We start from the raw sequence: 7,272 nt of genomic DNA, 5'->3' as shown, positions 1-7,272 counted from the left end.
CATTATAAAACATTCCTCTAAATATTTTGTGATCCTGAATCTGCTAGAGCTGTCTCTATTCCATTCAATGGAGGACTAGTGTGATATTCTGCAAAATATCAAAAGAATCATGTCTTCAAATACTGTTTTGGAACAGTGTAGGATATACAATTTTAGCATTCTCCATGTATGCCTTTGTATTTACTAAGAAAAATATACTAGTTGTAATCATTGTTCTTGACGATGATTGTTATGGATGATATATATTGTTATATACTAGTTGTGATCATTGTTCTTGACGATGATTGTTATGGATTGTCTGCATTGAGAGCTTTCTATTCAGTGGCAGGACTATATGATCTCTTTTTGTAGATATCACAACTGTCTCAGCACAGAGTTGAATCACAGAAATCTTTCATTGTTCACTCATCGTTTTGGATGTTGCAGAGACAAGTAAGAAGCGAATGGGGATATGATTGGCACTTATGCTCCTACAGTCATTAAATCTTTAAGGATCTGACTGATTTCTCCCATTTCACATGGGAACAGTGTTTCTTCCTATTACTTTTATTGGTCTCTAGTAGAAGCAATGCAGATTCAGAGGTTTTGCTCACATCCCAAGTCAGAAAACCAATGTGAAAGAAGCTCCTCCAGAAATTGTGATTTATGATTCCAAGACAAGAAAGATCCTAATAGGGTAAACTTGAGGACTTACTGTCTTTAGTGTGGGATGACCTGGGGTCAGGGCACCATTTACCAAGTGACTCCAACACTTCCGGTCAACTGGCTTTCCAAAATACTATTTGGAATTCTTGTTACTATTTTTATGTTAGGTTCTATATCCATCAGCCTCCACAAGTGTGGATATTTACCCTTCCTCAACAACAACAACAACAACAAAGTGGCCATACATCTCTGTAGAGAAAAAAGTAGAGGTTTTTAAAAAAAACACATTCATGGTGATATTGAGTGATATTGCAGTGCTCTTCCTCATGGGATCAAGTGCTCCCTTAAACTACTGGAGACTGAATCTGTGCGGTGATTTATTTCTGAAACGAGAGTGTAAAACTGTGATTTTCCATTCTGGTGTCTTCTATCAGTCTCCTGCTTGCCAGAACACTTTTTGCTTACCATGCCTATGTTATATAATACCCTATCAACTGAACTTGGAACATCATGTTCTCTAAGTCATCCCTACAGATTCCTGAGGGTCAAAGAACTGTGATTGCTCCTCTGATCTTGCTGCCCATTATAGCAATCACAACTATTTTACTTCTGATGGTTAAGTACTGGCCTCTGAGTTCCTAAAATTCTATAAAAAGGATCCAGTCCTATCTAATCATACCAGCATGTGCAAGAATTCACTACTGAGCATGAAAAAAATGTTTGCATCTCTCCATCTCTGTACTAATACCATAAAATACAAATTGATTTAAAATAGAGATTTTGATAGACACCCCTAAGGAAAAAACATTCATTGGTAAGATTATGAGTTCTCTGGTTTATATAATAAATCCATTTTCAGATTTCTATTTCTCTAGATCTTATTTATTGACATACTTTACCAGTTTCCAAATGCTCACTTTATTTATTGTAGGCTATCATTTTGTACAAACTTTTAAGGGACTGGAAACCAAGAACCATATTGTACTTTGTTCTACATGTCCCTGCCAAGTCATTGAATCTTGAATCAAGGATAAGTAATCTCCACTTACTGAATTCTTGCCATTTCAGTAATGTTACTCCTAATTCTGGTCAAATACCCTTAAGTCTTTGCTATTTCATATTAACTATGTACTTCAGATTCTTTGCATGTTTGGTATTACATCTAGATACAAACCCATATCTTTCTGTTCGAGTTGTTTTGAAATTGATCTTATCTATGATTTTAGACAATGATGTACACAGCAAACATCAAGGGTGATAAACATCAACTTTTCAGGAATTCTCTTTGGAATGGTAGAAAGAGTTTTCTGACAGCAAAGAAAGCCAAGATTTTGTGAAACACTGCCATTCTGAGTTTCTCACAATTGTCTATTCAAAGTGCCCACCCAGTATTTCTTCCTCTTTTTTTGAAGCAAATAAACATTTTATTTCTGCAATGCCAACAACTTTTCCTCTCCCCCCCCCACACACCCCAAAGAACATGCATTGACCTCAGGCTTCAAAGCAGAGTATAGAAGTTGGTAAGTGACAGAAGGCAAGGTGTTACTAGAAAAGCAGTTTATTCCCAAGGCTTCTCTCCCAGGGATTCAAACCCACTGTCCCCATCCCTGGCTCCATGTCAGGGCTTGTCAACTGGAGGGAACAGAAAGTAACAAGTTGCAATGAACAAAGGACTAGAAAAGAGAAAGCCTGTAGCAGAGGGGTGAGAAAACATGGAGCTTTGCTCCCAATTTGATACTGGGAAAAGAAGGGAGAGAAAATAACTGGGTTGTAAAATGGTATAGTTCAAATCACTGATGATTCCAGATCAGTCACAGAAGCTAAGTACTGGTTGGTCTATGAAGGTAGAAACTGGGAATGGAAGGAAACAATCCTGCTTTCCCAAGAGAGTAGGTATCAGTAGAATGGCTATTCCTATACCCAGCTCAACCCTTTTTTGCCCAGTCTGCCTCCCTAAGATAGCTTTCAAATCCCTTAGCTAAAAATTGCACCAGAGAATTGAATTCAGTGGGGATGCTGCAAGACTTACCCAAACTCTGTAGCCTCAGGATTGATGTAAGGTTGAAAAAGAAAAGGAAGTTAATGAATGAAATCATTCTCTCATCTCCTACTCAAAACTCAGGCTCCAGAGCTGGACTGGGTAACCAGGGAAGTCCAACAGCTGATCTCATTATGAGGAACCCATGCAGATGAATTAGACAAACAGTAGGTGAGGAGGTTGAACTGGAGACCAAGGTTCTTTAAGGTTCCCAGAAGTAGAGGTTGGGTCAAGAGAGAACCGGAAGCAATGAAGTAATATAGTAGGAGGAGCCTTTGGGTCTCCAAAGCTATGGGTCACCTTCTATTACCACCTGCACCCCAGTGCTGACCAGAGGGGCCTCTGTAGGTGGCATGTTGATCAAGGGCAGAATTTGATGTGGGTGCCCTTGGAAAGCACCAGGAAAAAAGGGAAAACTGGCCTGCCTAGGAAGACAGCCGAGAAAGTGTGCACATGGGCTAGAGTCTCAGCATTGTAGAATCCCAGTGGCCCAGCCTCATGGTACAGGTACACACCAAATCACCATGATTTCTCACTTGGGCTAGCAGTGTCTACTCTGTTTAGCTTTGTGCATTGTAGCATTTATTGTTAGTGCCCACACCCCACACTTTAGACTGGAACAGGGTGATGATGATAATAATGACAGGAGCTGGCATCCCAGTACCCATCAGCCCCCAGAGTCCACTTTTTCCTTGTGATGGGTTAATGCATGGGAAGTACCCACTGCTCAACCCCACTGCCCACTAATCTATACCTCCCAGTAGTGCCGGCTAGAGCAGAAACCATGTGCCTCCAGTACACAGCAGTCAGCTGAGAAACATTTAAGATAGTCAAGGACTTCCTGCCTCCTTTCTGTCAGACGGACACAATGGCGATCAGGGGACAGCATCAATGCTGGATGAGCTGTGTCAGGGTCCAGTGTCAGGTCCACGCTTGCAACATGACAGAACATTTGGTTCATTTTCCTCACAATGGCATCTGTCATGAAATCCCGGCTATGGGGCTGACACAGCTCAGGCTACCAGACCTCTGGGGCTGCAGCTGCACCTCTTCACACCTACTGAATGTCTCCCTGATGTCCTGAAGCAGCTGTAGGCTACCCTGCTGACTTGTTCCTGGGCCTCAGCCAGCAGGTGGTTCAGCTGGGCTTCATGCATCTCTCAGGGACACCACTGCAGGCCTGTTTGCTCTTCAGCAAGAAACAGTGTTAGCCGCATGAACCCTGAGTCACAGCTGCCAGCTCTAACTTCATCTGGCTCTTCAGCTCTGTCATTCGCCTTTCTCCCTTGGCCTTCACCTCCTGTACCACCTCCAGGTGCTTCCTTAGTGGTTCCAGGTGTCCCTGCAGTTTGGCCTTGTACTCCTGCACCACTTTGCCCAATGGCACCAGGCTGTGCTGTTTGTAGCTCCTAGATCACGGCACATCACACAGACAGCCTGTTCATCTACCTTGCAGAATAGCTTCAGGGCTTCTTCATTTTGGGACAGATACACTGCTAGTTCACATGGCTCCCTCAAACAGGGGTTGGCTGCATCTGCCAAATCACCTGAACCATGTTGGCCAGCTACAGATCCAGGCAGAAGCTACATGACAGAAAGGTCTTTTGGCACTGGGGACAAGTGAAGCACCTCCGAGGGACTGAAGACAGGGGCAGTGGGGTGACATATCTAGCTTCTCTTCCTCCTCCAAAGCTTGTTCTTCATTCTTTCACCTGAGGTCCTCTCTCATGTCCCCTAAGTGGTAGTCCAGGTCCTCCTCCTCTTGCCACACATAATCCATGTAGTCCCAGTTGAACTCATCCATGCCATTGGCACAAGACACATCCTCCTCCTTTTCTTCGTTGATCTCCTCCTCCACGTCTCCCTCATAATCTTTGCTTCCATGGGAGTGTTCCACCCAACTGACACCAGCCGCCATGGCCTCCACCTCCTCCTCTTCTCTGTCCTCTTGCTCTTCTTGGTCTAACTCATCTCTATCCTCCTCAACCTACCCTCCTCACAACTGGGTTACACACACTTGACAGAAGCTGTGCCCGTAGCCTATGGACAGGGTCGGTGAAGTAATTTGGCAGATGGTGCACACTAGGCCTCCTAGTGAAGGGTCTGCACTGGGTTGGGTGTCATGGCAACAGCATGTCAGAACAATGCCAGTGTAGATGTGTAGATGTGCACTAGGGGGATGGAGGGCAGGGGTGGGGTGTCTCCCCTTTTAGACGCCCAGGTGGCCCTTCCACACCTTTCCACCCCCAGCCTTGCCTTTCCACACCTTGTTACTACACACAGAGAACTATCCACCCGAAAACCCACACACCAACTCAAGAGTTCTCCTCTCCTTACCATCACGTTTCCTGGTTCCCTCTAAGGTAGTACTACTGCTTCTCTCTTCCCCTCCACCAGGCCCCTGGGTGACAGGAAATGGCGGAGGGATGCTCTAGCTGACACACAGAAACAGGGCGGGAGGGCTAGGACGGTGGAGGCCCATGTCTCTGTGGTAAGGAAGAGCAGGGAAAGCCGAATGGAACAAGCCCATCCGCCCCATCCCGGTCACTAGGGAGAAACTTCAGGGCCTGTCCACCCCATCCGCTGCCAATAAGGGAGGAACTTCGGGGCGCGGTTGGAGCGTGGCGCTGCTGTCTACACTCAGTGCTATGACGACCTCGGCCAGGTATCGTCTACCCACCAGACACAGAGTCCAGCCAGGTTTTCTCTTCCCAATAAGGCATTTTCTTGAAAACCAGAAACCTAATAAGGAAAGCACCACTGTGTTTATTACAGCAATCTTTGCCTAAGTTCAAGGTAAATCTTGTCTTATCCGAGACTGTTCAGATACACGTCTCCCAAAACATTGTCATCAATGCAAAAACCAGATAATTTTGGCTGAATGGTATCTCCCATTTTACCTTTTCAAAATTTTAATTCATTTAAAGAATTTTTGAATTATTATTTCCACGGAGTTTACCTTTGCAATAAATTGTACTACTTCGTATTCCACGTGTATCTCTTCCTACCAAGTGAGACTCTTAGTCACTTTAATGCCTCTTGTATGCCAGAGCATTAAACCATGCTGTTTTACACCAGAAATGGAATCTCATTACCTAATGAGCTATGAATGCTCCAGCTCTTAAAATCCTACCCCGTTATTAAAGTTTTGGCATTGTTCTAACTAATGTAAAAGCAATTATTGCTTGTATCTATCTAAAGACGGAACCTGGGACAAACAAGGTTAAAGTACACGGAGTGTGGAACAAAGGGAAAAGAAGAGCAATAGCAAAGGTGTTGCAGAACATTGGTGTATAATCACAACAGACACTCTGAAGAGGCTTATGAAAGCCAGGGACTCTGTCTGATGTTGTATATATAGATATTAACTCAGTTATATACTTTGTAAGTTGTTGAAGCATTGTGTTAGTAAGTAGGCTACCTAATAAATGGGATCAAGAAGAATAAGAACTACTAGAAAAGTAAACCAATTAAAGTTAGTTCATATGTAGTTAAGGGCCCAACTTTTGGATAAAGAAAAAAGAACAAGAGATCTGCAAAAGTGAATTATTTTTTTTTCATATTTTTAAACTTCCTACTAATTGTTTTTTATGTACACTTAAAATGTTACTATAAAATATTACAAAACAAAATTTGTAAGAAATGCTTTATTTTATATTTTAAGTTAAGATACTGAAGACTCATGATGTTCATCTTGTCAAGAGACGTACGCCAAGAAATAACCTAGTGGCCTTGGCATGGTAGCCTAGCAGCTAAAGTCCTCTGCTTACACACTCCAGGATCTCATATGGGTGCTGGTCCTAATCCAGGCAGACCTGCTTCCCATTCAGCTCCCTGCTTGTGGCCTGGGAAAGCAGTCCAGGATGGCCCAAAGCCTTGGGCCGTGCACACACGTGTGGGAGACCAGAAGAAGCTCCTGGCTCCTGGCTTCAGATCAGCTCAGCTCCGGCTGTTGCGGCCACTTGGGGAGTGAATCATTAGATGGAAGCTCTTCCTCTCTGTCTCTCCTCCTCTTTGTATATCTGACTTTCCAATAAAAATATAATAAATCCTCAAAAAGAAAAAAGAAATAACCTAGTGTAACTTCTGAATTTTAGACCATTCCTCTTATTTTTGCTGTTACTTTAGATTTTAACTGCAGTGGTAAACTTCTTTGGCAGGCTTGAGATAATGAATTGTTTTTTTCTTAAGGCTATATCATTTGAGACAATGTTATTGTTTTAGTTTTGATTTTTGCATAAAGCTTAGAATTAGCTTAAATTCTGAGAGTAAATATTAAGAAAGTTGAGCGTGTTTATTGAACAAAATGTTTACTGTTAGACATGAAATATTTGCCTGTGTCTTTCCATGTCACTTTCTTCCTCCTGAAGAAGACACTTTTAAAATCGTGATATTCTCTTTCCCACAGACACCAGGTATGTTTTTAGATAGTTTCTTAACATAGTGATTTGGTAAATCTTAGTTTGCAATACTCCATGCTATGGAGTTCTTTTGAATAGGACATTGTCACTGTCTTTATTATTCCTTCTCTCCCCCTGATTTGTAAGGCTAGAAACACACTGCTCTCATTTATTGTATCAGACTCTCCT

The 7,272-nt window shown here is 42.7% G+C and overlaps 1 pseudogene; it reads right to left on the bottom strand.

Annotated features, from left to right (window-relative positions):
* Positions 1–3,043: 3,043 nt before the first annotated feature.
* Positions 3,044–4,819, bottom strand: LOC121150838 (annotated as a pseudogene).
* Positions 4,820–7,272: the final 2,453 nt, after the last annotated feature.

This window comes from Ochotona curzoniae, unplaced genomic scaffold (assembly GCF_017591425.1).
Source record: "Ochotona curzoniae isolate NIBS_2020 unplaced genomic scaffold, NIBS_Ocur_1.0 contig_2210, whole genome shotgun sequence".
Taxonomy (NCBI): Eukaryota; Metazoa; Chordata; class Mammalia; order Lagomorpha; family Ochotonidae; genus Ochotona; species Ochotona curzoniae.
Note: the sequence above shows the minus strand (reverse complement) of the source record. Positions and strands in the feature narration are given on the sequence as shown.